Raw genomic sequence first — 19,638 nt, forward strand, 5'->3', positions numbered from 1 at the left:
TCCTTACGTCAGTTCCAGTTACTGCAAACCGCGTCGCAATGTTTTCTTCACTAGATGCTGGACGGGGTCGAATTCGGTCGAATATTATCCGATAATGAATGCTGTGTCTCAAGAATATTGATGGTGTTGCGAATAGTACGCTGATTAGGTCGAATCTGTTGACCATAAGTTGAACGAAGCGCGCGAAACATACTCTTTACAGAACATGCATTTTCGACATAAAGTTGAATAATTTGTAAACATTCCATGTTGAAATGCCAAACAACACATTATCACAAAAAGAAGCATCTTCACTTGGATCACCCATTATTTCAAGTATTATACAATTTTGGAAATTCCCTCACGAATTTCCAATTGGGTGTTCTTCATTGACTTTATTTACAATTACTGTACGTCATTGCGAATTCGCACATACATACTTGTACATTTGTATGTAGTAACTTATGTATGCTATATTGCTGGTGCATTGAATCGCCAGTGGTTTTCGCTGATCTTACGGGCCTAGGATGTTTTCGCTCACTCACCGCGCACAACGTGTTCGATATTTTTCTACAGTTTAGCCGCTGAGGCACAAACGGTGTGTTCTTGTATTGGCCAATGCGAAATCAAATTTCTCATGCTGCGTACGCGGAGGCGCGCTCGATACCGCTGAGATGGCATTTCAATACACGTTCGGCTTTCAGTTCGCGTTTAGTTGCCAATTTGTTTGCGTTCTTAGGCGGTGTGCGTCGCACAGCAAAGTTTCGTAGCGGACCCAATTCAATTAATCACGTGTAATGTTCAAAAACAAATATTTTCATTAAAACAAACGGTTAATTTATTAACATAATTACTGTGAAAGACAAACAAATATACATTCATGTGCAGATAAATCTGCGTTTGTGGACGATGAAATATACTTATGCATAAATAATGGTGTGATTTGTGGCTGGATATAGGCGGGAAATTCATTAATTGGAGCGATTAGTAGGGTATATTTTTGTTGAGTTTTTAAGCTTTGGAAACACCAAGTAGTGCATTGAGAACACTAATTTTGTTTTATTAAATTCTGAATTCTTAAATATTTGTATTTGTGATTTTATGACAATCTATAGGCACAGCTTTAATTCATTGTGATTTGTTCTAGTCTCTTTTTTCGTAAATGTATACTGATATTAAAATAGAGAATTTTTACGAAATTTGAAATAAGGAAGGTTTGAGTTTTTAATAAATTGTATTTTAAAACAGCTCCCCGCTCAATTCATTAAAGAATTGCATGGAGTTCCTCGGGTAAAAACAACCTTTTTTCAACATTTTGTTTTCCATATAAAATCGAAATATTTTATTAGATTTTTTACTGTTACAAACATACTACACTACTAACAAAAGAATTCTGAAATGTACGGAAAAGAAGTACTTAAAACTCGGAACACCTCGAAAAAAAGATGCGCCTGCGTTGACAGGATAACTATTTACAGGATCATCTAAAGTGAAAAAAATATGTGTTTTACTTACAATCTTAAACAGAACTGGGGCGAAGTAAAGACAAAATTGGAAATTGAATTTTTGGCACACATTTTTACAAAAAAATTAAAATTTCAGTAAAAAGGTCGCGACGTTTCTTTTTTCAAATAGTTGTATTATAATTGATTATAAAGATCTTTCGCCCAAGTCTTTAAGAAGAAAAACCTGTGTAAAATTTCATGAAGATCCGTTGAATAGTTCTCGGGAAATCTTGCCAAACGACTTCAAAAACACAGTTTCGAGAAAAACGCATTTAAAGACGACGCACTTAACCTAGCTAGCCTCGAAGGCACAAGTTCTGAAAGCTGTACCTCCGACACTATTACTCGGATCAACTTGAACTTGAATTTAGGATATAATTCTAGAGGTGTTGGAGGATTTATTAAGAAAATAAAAAAATAAATTTTGTGAAACCCGTAAACTCATGTAGCTCCTTAAAATATTGCGCCTCTACAGCTAGAACATTTTTCGATATTTCTGGCAATTTGTGGATTCCTTGCCAAAAGAAATGCACCAGCTGGGAGGCAAGAGTGAATACCAATTTTTGATATCCTCTTTTTATGTGAACCATATTCCAGTAAGGGCGTTCCGAAACTACCTGAAAAACTGGTGCAAATTACGGCTGTTTTTGGCAATCAATCGATTCAATTTGGTGAGTTATTTTTGGTAAATTCCCCATTAATGGTTCACATGACTTTCGGCTTTGCCGTTAATGCTGGTTGCGTAGGCATATGAAGCTTTGTGCTTAGGGTTGTTGTAATGAATCTATTTTTCATTGCCAGTCGCAATCCAAAAAGTTCAACATGCATACATATGTAACACAAGGACAGTAGCTTTCCAACGCGTTTTCGGAATATTGAAATAATGGAACAATAGTTACGGTTAGAATATTAACGATATTTAGCGCTCAAATGATGTAATATAGTATACAACTTAGTTATTAATTTAAAATATTTAATCTCCTTTTCGGTTTATTTTAGAAAATTAAGAAAAATAAAAATAAAAAACATAAAATTTTGAATTAATTTCCTAAAAAAAACAGGAAAAGAAAATTAAATAAGGTTGGGGAGTGGTAAATAGAACAAGCAACTAACATATGAGTTGTAAGGAACAAATTTACGCTTGATATGCAAACAGAGTAAATTTTGGAAACGATAACACGTTCTCAGCATATGTAGTGTCTTTTTAGTTCAATAAACTTTCTTAACACCCCTAGTCATTCGCCGAAAACGATTATGTTCAAACTCATCAAATCGGGTTTTGACTGTTTTCCGAATAACTTTATTATAAAGTTCCCTACTTTTTTTAAGAAAAAACACAGAAACTTCAAAGTGAATGGGAAATGTTTATTATCATTCGAAAGAACGTTCTTTGGTCAAATGGTCGAACAGTGTAACAAGGCATCATCTCGATGGCTAATCGATCGGCCTAAAACAAGAAATTAACTGCTGACTGAAGTGTTCACTCAATAAATCTATCGATGTGTGGGAAGTGACGCCATCTTGTTGAAGTGAAATGTTACGAGCTTCAATTTCAGGCATCACATATCACAATCGGTTATCATGGTGTGAGAACGGTCGCCATTGACGGCTACGTTCTCATCGACACCTTTTTGAAGAAATATGGACCGATGATTCCACCGACTCACAAACCACACCAAACCGTTATTTTTTCCCGGATGAAATGCCAGCTCTTGAATCTCTTAATGTTGCTCTTCGGCACAAATGCGGCAGCTTTGCTTGTTTACATACCCATTGAGCCAGATATGGACCTCATCGTTATATCTTTTTGGAACTTTTTAAGTGCCAATAGAGCGAAGCCATGTCGCTTGAGAAGATCGAGCGGCTGCAGTTCTTGCACAATCTGTATTTTGTACGCTTTCAATTAAAGATCTCGACGGAAAATGCGCCAAGTCATGGCATACATACATCAGTCCGAGTTGCTGGGAACGTCGCCGAATCGATTCTCTCTTCATGTATACTTTCAGCTAAGGCTGTTATATTTTCTTCATAGCTTGCTGGACGTAGTCTATTCGGTCGAATATTATCCAATAATGAATGCTGAATCTCAAGATGGGTGATGGTGTTGCGAATAGTACGCTCAGTAGGCCAATTATGTTGACTGTTGTTCTTGACACGGCTCACCCATGATTTGTCAAGAAAAGGCTATTGAAAAAAGCATTTCTACTTGGATCACTTGCTTTTTCTATATATATGTCAGTTGCTGTTCTATTCGCGACTTTCCAACTATTTAACTCCTATTTGTAATAAAAGTAGACTTAATTAGGTAATATTGTCCGTACAATGTACGGTCGAAAAAATCAAAAATTAACAAAATGGGATATTTTTCAAAAAAAGTTAATTGAAACAAAAATAGTTGTCGCTTTTGGTCTGCCAAAATTCGATTTTTGATCAGGTCAAAGAACTAGGTAGTGTATGGATAGGCATCGAATCATTTGTCTCCGAGTAATCACTGCAGCAAATGCTTTATCGAGAAAAACTGAACTGTAATTTAAAAACTGTTTCAGATATTGATTAAAATTTTTTTTGTTTTTTGTTTTAACGAAAAACTCACAAATATATAAAAGAGAATAATAATTTTTAATTACACTCTAAGTGTGTTCATTAAATCTATGAAAACACATTTGCACAATTCATTATTAAATCATTTATATTTGAATTTCCCACAACCTACGCCGCCCGGTTTTAAGTAACCGAGAATAAATGAAAGAAATTAAGACAAGCAAGTGATGTGCTCATCGATGAAAATGAAAACATGCCTTCAATATAAATAAAACGAATTGTTTACAGGTAACTTCAATACAAATAGAAACAGCCATAAATACATCAGCATACTAAAGGAGGTATACGCCATTAGTATAGCCATATACACACTTTATATATAATATATACATATATGTATGTGTGAGTAGTTGTACATGTAAATATACAAGTGTGCGTAAACAAAGTAGCGGCGAATCGTGCCTTTCACGCGTTGCTCGCCACTTGCATTGGCCGCAAGCGAATACAACAACAACAACGCGGCGCAAAATTTGGAGTAAAATAAAAATTAATCGAGGTGAGTTTCATGCGAAATCAAATTGTTCGCATTTCAATACATGCTAGCGGCAGTTGTGGCAGCGGCCGACTTGCGGTTGCCGCGTCATAGCCACATTTATTTATACTTCAGCACAGCGGTGATTTTCTTTTTTCCTTGAATGCGCACTGTGTTTACTTTACAATAAAGAAATCAGCATTTACTTAGTAGACTATTAAATGAATACACATGTGTGCATAAACTCAGATATATGTATACAAGGATATGTATGTATAGACATACTTCATATATGTCGAAGTGAGTGTCTGCGGACTGATTTTGCATTGTTGGCTGCGGGCTAATATTATACTCGCATGACGAATGGAATCCCTGGGGCTCGCTGCCGCCCTATTACAGGCGGCCCGCGTTTATTTGGGTTCCTACTTTGATGTATGTATGTATGTATGTATATACATAGGTACTAATGTGTACAAGTGCGCATCACCGGCTGACCGGCTGCATTGCTTTGTGGCATTCTGTTTAGTTTACAGATTTACTACAATTTTACTAATGAAACGCTTTGCTTTACATCTTTATAGTGCATATTATATTTTATTTTTCTAAGTTGATTAATATACATATATAGACATTAACGATAATATCGAAAATATGTTTATAAGATATTGTGCTGTTGTTTTTATTTTAGCTGTTTATAGCGAAAGCAGAATATATGTATGTATGTATTTTATGATGTCAATTTTGGAAAAGTACACGCTTACAATTAAAATCTGTAATAATTTGGAATAACTATTACTTTTGACTTTTATTCTGAAACTTTCTAGAAAGCAAGTAACAAAAGTTGTTGCTTGGTAGTCCCTGTTTTAGATTTATCTGTGGACCTATCAACACATTTAGAAGTTTATAGTATGGTACAGTATATATTAAATCATCAAAACACCATACGAATATTGCACCTAATAGTATATGGCAATAGAATTGCATCTTTGTCTTTCCAGTTTGACGTTATAACATGGGCATTGATTAAATTACAATATACAAAGTTTTCAGACTGACTACTGACTATATATTATATACATTTATTTTATTCCAATCACCTTACTTGATTTCAAACAAATATTTTAGATTTTTAGCAAAGATCTCAGTGAAATTATTTAGGCATGTCATCTAACAGGTCAATTGAAAAGTCCCCTAAATAATTTTTTTTTGCAAAATTGTTCACAGCACTTTCCTTTTCTTCAAACGTGGCAATTTTTCGGCGATTTCGTCCTTCAAACGTAGTCAATAAAAATACCCATAAACTTGCCTGTCGTCTATTGGATTTCTCCACACTTTAAAACAGGTTCAACGTGTGGAGTTCACTCGAGTGACTGTCGATTGAACTTCGAAGTAAAGTGATGCAACTATGTTTCATCCTTGTCAACCCTTGAAGACCTCTAAACACTGCTCCGAATCATCGCCAAAATTATTTTGTGAACTCTTTTGATGTTTTCGTCGGTAACAACCTCTTTTTGGTGTCTTAGGAGCTCACTTTCTCTCGCTCAAACTTAGCACACGTATTCTTAATGGCTGATTTCCCTGGTGGAGAGTTTAAATAATGTTGGTCTGTTTCACAATAACAAACGTTTTTTCACTGAAACTGATATACTTATATGTAGAGCAGAATAAAATTTCTGTAATCTTTCAGTGAGAATTTCTCCATAGAGAAGGAAAGAGATGTCTTTTTAGCGCCGTAGGAAATGAAGTGTATCTCGAAAAAATATTAATCATTTCAAAAGTATTACTACATACATTGAGACAAAAAATCACCCGGAAATCGTAATTAATCGTAATGATATTTCAGTAAATGATATTTCAAAATAATATATGATATTTCGCTAAGTTGGTAGGGCTGCTCTTAAATACTATACCAAATATGAGCACGATCTGTCAAATAGTTTGTTTAAAGCAGCTGCTTACTTCGAAAATGAATAAAAATATTGAACAAAGAATTTGTCTCAAATTTTGTAGATCAAATTTCGCACGCGGATCAGTGCGAATGTTGGAAAAGGCATACGGTGATTCAGTTTCATGAAAAACACAAGCCTACAAGCGGTACAAAGCTTTCAAAGGTCGACATCTCTTCCGAGTCCGTTGGATTGATTTTGGTTGATATTTTAGTACCGCGCGAAATAGTACGATTGTGACCCAATTTAAAGCCAAGCACGCAATGAATACCAACGATGAACCACCGTATTCATCAGAATTGGCTCCCTCTGATTATTTGTTGTTCACCAAACTCAAACTGCCACTTCGTGGAACCCGTTTTCAGTCAATCGAAGATATAAAGCAAAGTTCGCTGAGGGACCTGAATGCCATTGCAAAAAGTTCTTATGAAAAATGTTTCGAAGACTGGAAAAATCGTTCGTATAAGTGTACTCGTACTACATCTGAAGGAGACTACCTTTAAGGCGACAAAATATATATTGATGAATAATTAAATATATTTTGCGTATATGTTTTAAAATATTGGTTAAAACAGTCTTTTTGTAATTTTCTAAAAATCGCATGCGGTCTCTTAACGTTAGTCTGGGAACTTAACGAACTTAACTTTTCCTTGGGTATCATTTTCTTCCCTTACTTCATTCCATACCATTGCGTTGTATTTTTCTTTATTACGTTTACTATAGGTATACTATATGTGACAATTCTGAGCATTGCTCAATATATATTAAATTCTATTTGAAGTTGTGGCCTTGAAGTCTAACTAAAATCCCAGTAAATATATTTATTCCTAATAGATATTTACTTACGCAGCCTTTTTTTTGCAAAAATGTATTAAAATGTTAAAGACTAATGTACCTACATACGCTTAAATTGGTGTATACATATACTATAATGTATAATCATTAGGGATGTTCTAAATATTAGGCTTAGAAATTTAATCGGTAAAATTAGTTAAAGGTAGTTTTGTTTTATAAATAGTTTGGCCTTAGTCACTATAGAGTCTCAAATTTCCTATTAAAATGTATATGGGTATGTATTTTAACTTAGACGGCCAAGAGAGCGCCATTTTGAATGACTTTATGCATTTGTCATAACTTTTCAGAAACTCTGGCTCTTCGGCTAAAATAATAATATATTCACCTTTCTAGTTCGATCTCAAATACTGCAAGCATTATAAATTTGTAAATTGTATAAGGCTCGCCATGAAGGATGCTAAAAAAACTTAAGGGAGATTCTGGTCAAGAGTGGGTCCTTTATGAACCTATACACTATTTCGTATTTGGATGTAGAAATTTTCTCTTAAGGTACTAAAATGTATAACTAATAATCGAGCGAATGAATTAATGCAAAGTAGTATTTGTAGGCAAAAATAGTTCCATTTTGTATATCAAGATCGTTAGTCATCATACGACAGTGCCAATAAAATCAAGAACCTAGTTTATTGGAGTTTAGCAATCGAATAATCAACGAGTCAACACAGTCGGAATTGCTTTTTACCAAATATTGAAAGTTAGGAGATATTTAAAACTAGACTTTTAGAAGGTGGGGCCACACCCACTTTTTCAAAATCTTTTGCCCTCGGGTACCCCTTACTATTGCGCTGTGCCAAATTAGAGTTTTATATGTTAATTTAGCGCTTAGTTCTGGCCCTTTATGTGTTTCGGTTAATGGCGTTTTGTGGGCGTGGCAGTGCTCCGAATATGTCCGTCTACGAAATTATCCTTACGTTTCCGCCATAAAATGCTTCTACCATCAAGATAGCTTATTACTTAAGTTACAGCTTTCACGAAGGACGGATAGATGGACGGACCGACAAACAGTCACCTGGTCTCGTCATTCTGATCATTTATACACTCATAACCCTATTCTATCTTCCATATTTTTAGCAGATACATACAAAAATGGTAAGAAATAGTGCTTGAAAATCGTTCTGTTGCCATCATGAAATAGAAAATTTTTAATAATCAGACGAATGGGGCCTCAAAAATGTACGGAAAGTTTCAAAAAATCGATTTATTATCATATTAAATTCTCACACCTTTAGAATATTGTCCTAAATTTTCAAGCTGAGACGAGTGATAGTTTCGGAGATACCATCTTGAGAACTAGTTACTTTCGAGGCTAGATGTGCTAAGTGCGTCGTCTTCAAGCACGCTTTTCTCGAAACTGTGTTTCTGAAATCGGTTGGCAAGATTTCTCGAAGACTACTCAACCGATCTTCATGAAGTTTCTCACAGGTGTTTCAAAAACAATACTTAAAGACTTGGACGAGGGATTTTTTTCCGATTGCAACTATTTGAAAAAAAGAAATGTCGCAAAATTTTATTTTTTTTGTAAAAATGTTTGTTAAGAATCCAATTTTCACTTTTTCCTTCGTCCAAGTTCTAAGACACGCAAGAATATTTGCAAGACGTCGTGAAATATTTGAACAATTTTAAGAACACTCTTAATCCACAAGTACATACAATATATTTGTGTAACATTAAACATTTGCCACAACTTTGCACAAGACTTTACGTAAATTGAGCAAACAAAGAGCAGCGAAACCAGCAGCAAATGACAGGGCCAACAGTAATTGCCTGGCAACCTATGGTCACACGGATGTGTTGAAAGGAAGCGTCAGAAGGAAGTTACATAGAAGTTTACTACTGTGTACAATTAGGTGCTGTTACTCACATGGGCTTTAGCACATATACATACATACATATATGCATATATGAAAGTAGCTGAATAAAGTCATTACAGATGTTTACTGTTAACTATTAGCATGGACGGAGTATTCTAACTGAGGTCTTTTTAGTTAAGGTTCTAGGCTGGGCACACAAAAATGGCAAGCCGTAATGGTTACGCTTATGGCTGGTTGTTTATATATACATATATATATTTATACGTATGTATATATAAATATTTGTTTGTAATTGTATGCCTTTTTTCGCTTGACTTCATGCTCATGTGTGCCCATTGTTTGCCGGCTGAGTTGACGACCTAGGCCAATGGAGTGATATAACTACCAATCTGCAATCGACTTGGCAGCATATCCAAGCTGATGATGATGCGGACGGCGTTAGTTTTGCTGCCGATAACACTAATAGCCATGTTGCTAAACTAGCCTTATGTTAGAAGAAATAGCCCGGTCCAACTGGCAAGTTGCCCCGAACTGCCTTAAGTGCGCATATCCTCTAATCACTTCCTCACACATACACATACATTTACATGTCCGCTACCTATTTAGTTTAGATGCTTAAACCCCCAGCAGTTGCATCGAGCTATTTAATGTATTTTATATCTAGGTGTGGGCTTGTAGGTGGGCAAAAAATGTTTATTCCAGGCCATTATAATACACATATCCTTCTCAGTTGCACATTTACATAGTTACTCTTTCTCATGTGATTTTGTGTTGCTGCTTATGCCTTGGATTATATTGAATTTTCCAGCATTAGTGTTGTTTAATACATGAGTATATGTACAAATATAAACACTTATATACATATGTATGTATGCATAAAAGTTTGATATTTCTATGGCACTATTCCTATTGCTGTCCACCGAAAATGTTTACATCAGCAAAAAGCTTTCTTTTTGAAAAAATCAGTCTTTTCTCTCACCACATTCTTGATTTTGACTGCAAAAATATTTGCAACTTATATCGTTTTTCTTTTGAAAAATCTGCCCATATCTTTATGCGCTGATATCTTGCAATCGTCATTTTCTTCCCAATACGCTGCTCGATGGTTGAAACCTCTGATATCGGACCACGATTTTATATAGCTACCATATAAACTGAATGAGTAAAATAGCTGTGCAATTACCTGTCAAATTCTGTGTTAAAATAGCTGTCTAACTCTCTATCTTTTTCGGGAGAAGTGGGTGCCTTAAGGTAGCACTAGATTTACTGCTCCGGACTGTAACTTATTTCATAGAGGCGAACATTCGCTGCAAAAGTGGCAATGCTAGCAATGAACTCGAAGTGCTTGCTCGCACGTCAAGCATCAACAAGCTAATTCATCACCAAATTCATTTGGATCACAGTGGCAAAGTCGAAGAACAAGCAAGACGGGGCCCGCGTACCCCACTCATGTTGTGTTGCGAACAAGTTGGATCTCCGTTGTCATCTTGCGTTTTGGCACGGGACATAACCAGTTTCTGTGCGGTTGCTACATCCTGGTCTTGACCCTGATCGTAATACAAGATAGTCTTGTAGATAATAAGACCCTCAGAAATCAACAAAGCAATTCAGCCTCTTAGTTCGTCGAAGTTACAATTATACGATAGAGGTGTTTTAATCATAGTCTTGCTAAGGTTGGGCAATGGAGAGGAACATGCCTGGAAATTTCCACCTCAGCCTCCTCTATGCAACTTGCGACCAACGAGTATTTAGAACCCTAGCGGCAGAATAAACTTTGGAAAGGGCCTGTCGATCTCCTGCGTTCTACTCTAGCTCAAAATGATATTTCAGTCGCACAGAAGCTAGTTGCCGAGTAACAAGCCGTTCGGGCTAGAACGTAAGTGACAACGAAGATCCATTTCGTTCCTACTCCAAAGTGAGCTGAGTAATGGTGTCCTCAAACAAGTACAATGATTAAGTAGCGTGAATATGTATGGTAGTGAGGATAGACGCTTCTGGACTATCTAAGGTATCTGTTGTCGGTCATTTCTCTCAAAGAATCTGTATGCACTTCGCAACAGTAAGTCTACTGACATTATAATAGCAGCCACTTCGGCTTCAGGCAAACACTACAATAGTCAGGTAGACTAAAGCTAAGGTTGGCGGAAAGCTCCTTACGGAAAACTTTTCCTTCAATTTTACCTTTTAGCTTAGACCCATTCCTAGAAAGGTCACTGCGCCTCTTTTACAGCGACATATCCCTCGTTGGTATGTAAGCGGATAAACAGCCACGAGGAGTTGCTTCTGCGACGCAGTGACGCAAGTTTTCAGGAATGCAGTCGAAGACGACTTTTTTTGGAACCCTCATAACCCGAGCTTCAATGAGCCATAGAGCGCACTTCGCAGCAATACATCTGCCAGCAATCTCCATAGGTGATATGTGTAAAATGCGTGCTAAAATTACTACTGTCGAGTAGTTTTTGTTCGTCTTGGTTATATGTTCGAAAATATTATCATTGAAACTTGGATTTTCCTACGGGGAATGTCGCCTGCTTTAATATATGTAGTACATATGTATTGTATGCATCTCAGAACTATACCACTCTATATTGCAATATTAAAGTTCTTAGGAAAAATTTATGGAATATTCGAACTTGTAATTCATGGCTGAAATTAAACATACTATACATATAATATATGACATAAACTATTTTATAAAGAAATTGGTACAATTCCTTGTATTTACGAATCGGTACCTTTTAAGAAAAAATTAGAAATTGACACGAATTGAATTGAAATTAACTGAACTTGTGTCAAGCTAGTATGATAATTTTTGCATAAAACCCAAACTTCTTTCAGTGAGATAACATTATTCGTCTACCAATTTGAACTCGCAGTTCTACTTTACAACTATTTAGTTGCATTCCCTACAGGCCATACAGAGATGTTGTATTTACATTTGCACACAATATAGTGCAGCCTCGTCAGGCATTTATGGAGATTTATGAGTAGCTCTTATTGTTTAATTAAAATGAAGTGGTGAGCATTTTCGGCAAAATAAATTCATTTTGTATGTGCGACTTCGACTATTATATGGAAATGGCCGCACAATGAGTAATCGGCTGTTGGACGCAAAAAAGGCCAACCTGTGGCAGACAATAGCGCCAAAAGCAAAAGTTAAAGAGCAAAAGAGGCAAACAAATAAGAGCTTCTAAGCAAGCGTAGACAGACACAATGGAGGAATTTATAAGTTAAACTTGCTTCTTACTGTTTTCATTCAGTGGGCGGCAGCACCAGGTTAAAGGAGAGTCTTTAGTCATTTGTGCGGTGGCTGCTTGTCTACTGTTGTTGCTATTGTTGTTGCAGTTTGTTGTCAAGTGTAAGATTTACATTTTCTTTATGTAAATCGCGCTTGATTTGATGAGTTGCGCATTTGCACAAATTAATTGTCAAGTGTTAATGATTTAAATCAACAAAACTTATTCTGTGAGCACTACGAGTGAGTGAGTGTGCTGACAGTGATGGAAAGTGTCACTTAAAGAGTTAAGAGAGTAAATTTTTATTGATTTGGATTATTTTCATGCACAGAGGCAATATTGACGAATTTTGGAATTTTAGTATATTGAATTTTAATGAACAGAACTGTTAGTATTACAGAATATAGGACTAGGAATATGGTTCGTGGATGGAGAGAAGTCGTTAGAGAAGAGCCGCAGTAAACTTTTCGTTTCGTGTCGAAGCTAGGAGGGAAGATTGGAAAGGTAGTTTTCTGTAGAGAGCTTTTTGTCAATCTTAACTCAAGATTACCGGAACACTGTAGCGTTTTCAAGTGGCTGTTATCAAGGTGGCGGTAACAGTACTGCTACGAAGTAGCCTCTTTCAAGAAGGTGATCGTTCACTTTGACAGCAGAGCGGCAATACATGCGCTGAACTTGCGTTCTAGGCTAGTCATGGAGTGTATGTCCTCTCTAGACTCTGGAAGCTTAGTCACTGCAGAATCCCCTGTAACTACAATGTCGATGAGCTAGCCAGAGGGGGGACATTTGCCCCGCTCACATTGGAATGGGATTGAATTGGATCTCCATTCGAATCTTGCGTTCTAGAACTGGGCCAATGGACCTTATGTACACTCAACAGGTGCAGGTCATCGACCAGTTCCTGGATGACTGCGAGTTGCTTCTCGCCTAAAGCAAAATGCAAAAGATCTACTGAACTACTTGGACTTCTTACTGAACGTTGTCTAATAGGCTTGCATGCGGTAAGGCTTAAAATCTTGTCCACCGCTAGTTGTCAAACTTGGTGAGTTGGAAACATCCAGTCACTTTCTTCTCCATTGTTCAGCTTTTGCAGGACTTAGGGTGAAACATCTCGATAAACTCACCTTCAGAGAAATGAAATACGTAATCGATATTAGCCGTCTCAACAAATTTGTGATAGGCTGAAAGCGCTTTGTAAATATGAAGGTTCTTTGGATCCAATATTTAGAAGTCTGTTGGGACCACAAGGCACCGGCGTTCTTAGCTGTTAAAGTGAGATTTTTCCTAAGATCGACCATTTTACTTAACCTAATCTTCTCAATATGCTGGCTTTAAAGTCGTTGAGGATAATTTCTCTGAAATAAACGAACCTATCGACTAGAAATTTTTACACAAAATATTGATCAAATTTATCAAATATTTTTGATAGCCATTCGATGTTGTAAGCCACACTGTTTAAGTTTTTCACAGAACAAGACTCTTAGTTTTTTTTTTTTTTGATGAGCCGCTAGTTTGTCAAAAATGAAGAACTTTTCGATCATTACTTATGTTCATTTATAGCAATAATAGAACAATTTATTTGGTTTTCAGATTTGAGCTAATTTTAAGCTGAAAAATCTTCTTCGCTGCCAGATACCTTTTTCGGAGATTGGCTTCGGTATCAGGAGAATCCAATTCTCTGCATGTAAACATGATAGTCATACAAATTTAAAGCTTGACCCTCTTAAGTTCTGATAAGTTTTTTAACAAACGTCACCTACTTTTATTTCACGAAAGTCCTTATCTGATATTTCAAAGAGCTGTATTTACTAGATCGACGCTGATATTGTGTAATGTTTATGGGTGCCTAATCTCATTCAGAAGCGAAGATTCAAACATTCAAGCCTATTTTGGTCATAAAAACCGTGTCATAAAATCCAAAAAGCAATAAGAGTCACTTTATAGCACGAAGGGGTCTAACACAAACCACAGCAAAAGGAAATTTTAGGAAAAATGTAATCTCGAATAAATTATATAGAGGTCCCCATTATGTGGTTGACTTCATGTGATCTATGTTCCAGTAAAGTTGTCGAGAAAAAATGCATAAAAATAAGTTTTAATAATTCGGAAATTTTCTTGAAAAACACTAACGGAATTCTCCGCTTAATATTTTTCTTCAATATCCGATCCGGTATATAATTAAATTTCGGCAGAAAAGCTACAAGTTCGAATTATTTGCTATAAAACGTAAAGTACTGCCATAAATGCCTATGCTTGTAGATTTTAAAATATATTATAACTAAAACTTGTGAATTTCAGATATTTTTAGTTAGAAATCATTATGAGCCATCACAAGCGAGTTGCTGGAAACTCATTACATAACATAATATGGGGTTAAAATAGCGGCGGCTGCCTTTTGGCATTGAACTCATTATGCCATTGTATAATTCTGTACCTATAAAATACAGTTATTTGGCTGATAAATATTGCTTTATTAATTTTCCCCATCGCACAACCACTCGATACACCGACCATTGAGATTTGGCTAAAATTGTACGAGCGTGTTTAAATGAGGTCATTGTTTGTTTACATTTCCTCGCTCCCCTTCGGTGTTTTTCCTTTTGCACCATTGTACTCCATATAATCGTGTACCAAGTATAGGGTATATGTGTATTGGCATTTATGGCTTAGTATTTCTTATTGTTTATTTTATCGTACGCTTTAATGGCTCTCCACTCCCCTGGTAATTGAAATGGCTGCTGCTTACCTGCCTCACAACCTGGTTGTAGCAATTAGCCAGTGCCCTGAGCAATTGGCAATTACCAATCATTGCCGCATCATAAAAAATTTATACTTTTTCTACTTTTTTGTTTTCGCTTTTATTGCCATTTTTTTCGTCTATATTTTTATTGTTTTAGCGAACTGAAAAAATGCTGATTTTATTACAATTTTGTACAACTTTTTCGCGCTTTCTGCTTCCCTTTGACCCGCAATTTTCAGATTAGTTTTAAATAAATGGTTAATTGTATATTTGTGTGTGTGTACGCGCAGACGTAAGTAAACAAGCTTGCATGAAAGGTGGAAAAATCAAAAATCGCAAAGCGAATGTGCATGAGTATGTGAAAATGTGTGTGCTTTAAGCATGAAATCGCTGGTAATGTGCCTCAAACAAATTTCCATTTTTGCATTGTCAAATATAAAAAGTGTTTTTATTTTTATACACTGAGCGAAAAAATAATGCTTTGTTCTAACAAAAGTAGCTCTCTTAGCAGTCTCAGTTCATATTGAACTAAAAATCCTAGACCCAACTAAAAAAAATATTTAAAATATAGATCATAATATTTATTAAATAATTAATTCATTACTCGATTTGAAATCATTTTTGCACTGCAAATTTTTGATTTTACGAATTTTTTTATAGAAGAATTTATATTCTATAAGTATTCTGGATGTACAAGGTTTTATCTTAAACAATAAATATATATTTTCTCTATATAAATAGGTTGATTTTAACCCACACAGCCAATATCTTAGTTTTTTTATTTACCTTATTGTGACAGGTTTTTCAACAAGAGCATGGCCACCACGGTCACGCTTACAGATATCCAGACGCTGAACTCAATTTTCGAAGGTTTCAAGCGTAAATCGGCCGATACTGCTGCAATTTCACATTCGATATTCGTACGAAGTTCATCAATCGTCGCTGGCTTGTTGGCATAGACCATAGACTTGCCGTAGCCGCACAGGAAATAGTCTAACGGCGTCAAATCGCACGACAGAGTCGTCCAATTGACTTTTCCATTGCGTGAGATAACACGTTCACCAAACTTGGTTGGGTAAATCGATTGTGACATTCACTGTGTGGCATGTGGCACTGTCTTGTTGGAACCACATATTGTCCAAATCCATATCATCCAATTCGGGCCAAAAATATTCCGTTATCATTGAGCGATAGCGATTCCTATTCACAGTAACGTGTCGGTCTTGATCATCATGGAAAAAGTATGGCCTAATGATGTCGCCGGCCCATAAGTCGCACCAAACCGTAAGTTTTTCGGTATGCGAATGTGACCCATTGAGTAAGTGTGGATTGCTGCCTGACCAATGACGCATATACGACATATTGACGAAGTCATTCAGCCAGAAATGAGCCTAATTTGACGATGAAAATCTGTATCATTTTCAAGTTGTTGCTCAGCCCAATTCAGGAACATACGGCGATTCTGGTGGTCAAGCGGCGTCAGTTCTTTGCGTCAATTTGATATTGTAAGGATGTAGGACGACGTGTAAGAGACTGATTTGGGTCTTCCTCAATTGATGCACTAGCGACAGCAATATTCTCGGCACTGCGGGTACTTCTTTGACTCACCAGCACGGGAAATTTTTTACTGATCTGACAGGCCGATTATGACGTTCATAAATTGGACGTAGCGCCCTTAAAGTTGAGGCCACTGACTCCGAATTTTGGTAGTAAATTTTGATAATTTTGACTCGTTATTGTATATCTTTCCGTGATGAAATGGCAAACCTTATTGAAGAAAAACGTCAAAAGATTGGGAGAAAATATGGCGTCATTTGATGGCCCTGCCGATGAGTAGTAAGGTGATTTCCTAAAAATGTGTGATTTTGTTTGGAATAAATGACTTTCTTCAAGTAATAGTAACAGTGAAAAGCTTAGAAAGTTGGAAGTTATAGAAAGTCATGACAGTGTTAATTGGTATATGCTGCTGTTTGGCCGATAAAAAATTACAGTTTTTTTACTGTAAATCATTGCAGATTTATTCGGAAAGCAAGCAATAAATATATAGCCTTATCCATGGTTTTCTACAAAATAATTGTGATGCCTCAGTACATAATATTTTCTCATAGAAACATGTACTGATGGCATACACTTACTCAGTGTCTTGAATATATATATATGAGTATATGAGTCAGCAACAAGTTCTGAGAGTTGTATATCTTAGAGAGGTACATTGATCACCTTGAAGCATAATAAGTGGTTTGATATTTCGACTGCCATTAATAAAAGAAGTTTGGAGATATTAATATGTATGAATTTGCAAGAAGGAGCAAAATTCTATCAGGAAGGCAACCATTCGGCCCCTCCTATCTTCAAGAGCTTGATCTATATTCGATACCTCGGGTGAGCTCAGAAAGCGTTGGTCCACAACCAGCGCATATTTGGTTGGGAAATCTTTCTGGCTCAAAGTCAAATATAAAATTCTATTAAATTATTTGCTCTTAGTAAGGATAGATAGTGATATAAGCTGTTACTGGACACTGTCCTTTTGGCGCACATGTGGTGTGGCTATAGATTTTGAAGGTCATATCTTCTTGTCAAACCGATATGGAGGCAGATAAGGTGGAAATATCTAGACACTTTCTCCTACAATGGCCAACTTACTAAGGTTGAACCATCTCGGTTGCCACACCTTCTATGAACCATGCGGATTGGCATTAACCTCATAACCTCATAAATAAATTTGTGGCAGACCAAAGACTGTTTGTTGATATGCGCTGCACTTTTTTATTAATACTTAGGTATCAAAGCTTGGTGGAAGGGTTCCATGAGCACCAGTTTTAGGCTCCCTCTTCCAAGCGGAGATGATTGTCATAAAGATGGCAACAGATCTATTGCTTCTGAGTGCAGCCTACTTCGGGGTAGTGAATAACGACTCCGAGAATATAACTTCAATATTATCTGACCGCTGACTGTGCGCTCAAGACTAGTGAAATAGTGCTTAGACTTCTTATCTCTAGCATTAAGTTAGTGAATAACTAGACTAGTTTGGGTGTCTGGTCACATCGGTTTTGCAGGAAACTGTAAGGCTGATGGGTTTGTTACTGCAGACATTTCTGTCTCTATAATTGTGAAATTGGAATGGGCAAAAGCTTTGTCGACTTCTTGTGGTTCACTACTGGACTTTTCAGCCTAAGACCAACTCAGCAAGCGTTAATTAACTACCAACAGCTTTGCAGTCCCAAGATACTTCTGGCTCAGTGTAAATCGTAAGAGTTCTAGGAAACTTCTTACTCTCAGCAAGGTCCACCTTGCAATTTGTTTGTACGAGTTCTAATCGATCGAGATTCAAGCAGTAAGATTACGAGTTCTAACTGTCGCTGTCTGATCAGGATTGAAGCAGTAAGATTGAATATCTTACCGGATGACAGTTGTATAAGCTTCTTGAAAGAAGATGAAAAGCATAATCTTTTCTTACTCGAATGTTCTGCTTTATCTCGGATATCATAGGACTGTATGCAACAGTATGAAAGTGAGGGATCCGACACTTAACCTAACCTAACCGAAGGAAAAATGGAACTTCTCGCAGATTTATCAAATTTAAGTGTTTTGCCTTGGAATCTTTACAATTAAATCACCATATGAACCACCCTATGTATAAATGGTTCTTGAATACTAAATTCTGCTCATATTTCGCAGCGTGTTTCTATCAAATATGTATTAGTATGAATGTACAAGTATGTACTATGAAATGGCAACTTATGTTTACGTTTCGCATACAAGTTTTTGATGTTACTATGTTGTTGCGTTTTATTGTTTGGCAGAGTGATTAATTTGATTTTCATTGCCACCGCAAATAGTTTGAAATGCAAAATGTTTATACGTAAAAGCATACTTAAATTAATTACGCATGTACTTATGTACATACTTATGTATGTATGTAGATTTGTGATTGCACAAATTTCTGCCACTTCAAATTACTACTTTCAAAACATTAAATCAGAAGAAAGACCACATATTTCAGCAAATCTTCTACAAACATGCAGAGTAAATGTATGTATATATATGTATGTATATACAAGTATGTATGTTTAATACATACATATATACATACATATGTAAACACATATAATTATAATACATATATGCATGCGTATGTATGCTTGCAGGTATGTAATTACACATTTTTCTCTGCTTAGCTTACTTTCCACCAACCGCATGGAATTCGCTACACTACAAGCCAGCGCCCCCTTCCCCTTAAATTTTGTACATTAGCCCACACATACAGACGTTTCAACAATTTTATTGTTTTACTTTTGCTCTGCTTGCTTAAATTACTTGCGTTTTGTATTTTGTAAACATACTTTATACCCATGAGCTTTTTTTTATTGGCCCAAAATTGAAAAGCTCATACTCTTCGGTGCAATAATTTGAATATCGATTTTCTGAGCACTTTTTATGACCAAGGCTAATTTATATTGCTTCGCAATTGCTTATAATTCATCAAGTTTTGC

General features: G+C 36.1%; 1 protein-coding gene across 7 annotated transcripts in view; it reads left to right on the forward strand.

Moving 5' to 3' along the window:
* Window positions 1–566: 566 nt before the first annotated feature.
* LOC105223642 (frequenin-1) overlaps window positions 567–19,638 on the forward strand; it is a 180,845-nt gene continuing 161,773 nt past the window's right edge. For 2 of the 7 annotated variants that reach the window (XR_007422708.1, XM_049456033.1), the window contains exons 1-2: window positions 567–773; window positions 4,314–4,581. The gene's annotated coding sequence lies outside the window, so the exon portion shown is untranslated. Of the gene's footprint in view, window positions 972–4,213; window positions 4,582–19,638 lie in introns of all 7 variants that reach the window. The other 5 variants (XM_049456037.1, XM_049456039.1, XM_049456035.1 and 2 more) reach the window with 4 other exon arrangements.

Source organism: Bactrocera dorsalis, chromosome 4 (genome assembly GCF_023373825.1).
Source record: "Bactrocera dorsalis isolate Fly_Bdor chromosome 4, ASM2337382v1, whole genome shotgun sequence".
NCBI classification, from domain to species: domain Eukaryota; kingdom Metazoa; phylum Arthropoda; class Insecta; order Diptera; family Tephritidae; genus Bactrocera; species Bactrocera dorsalis.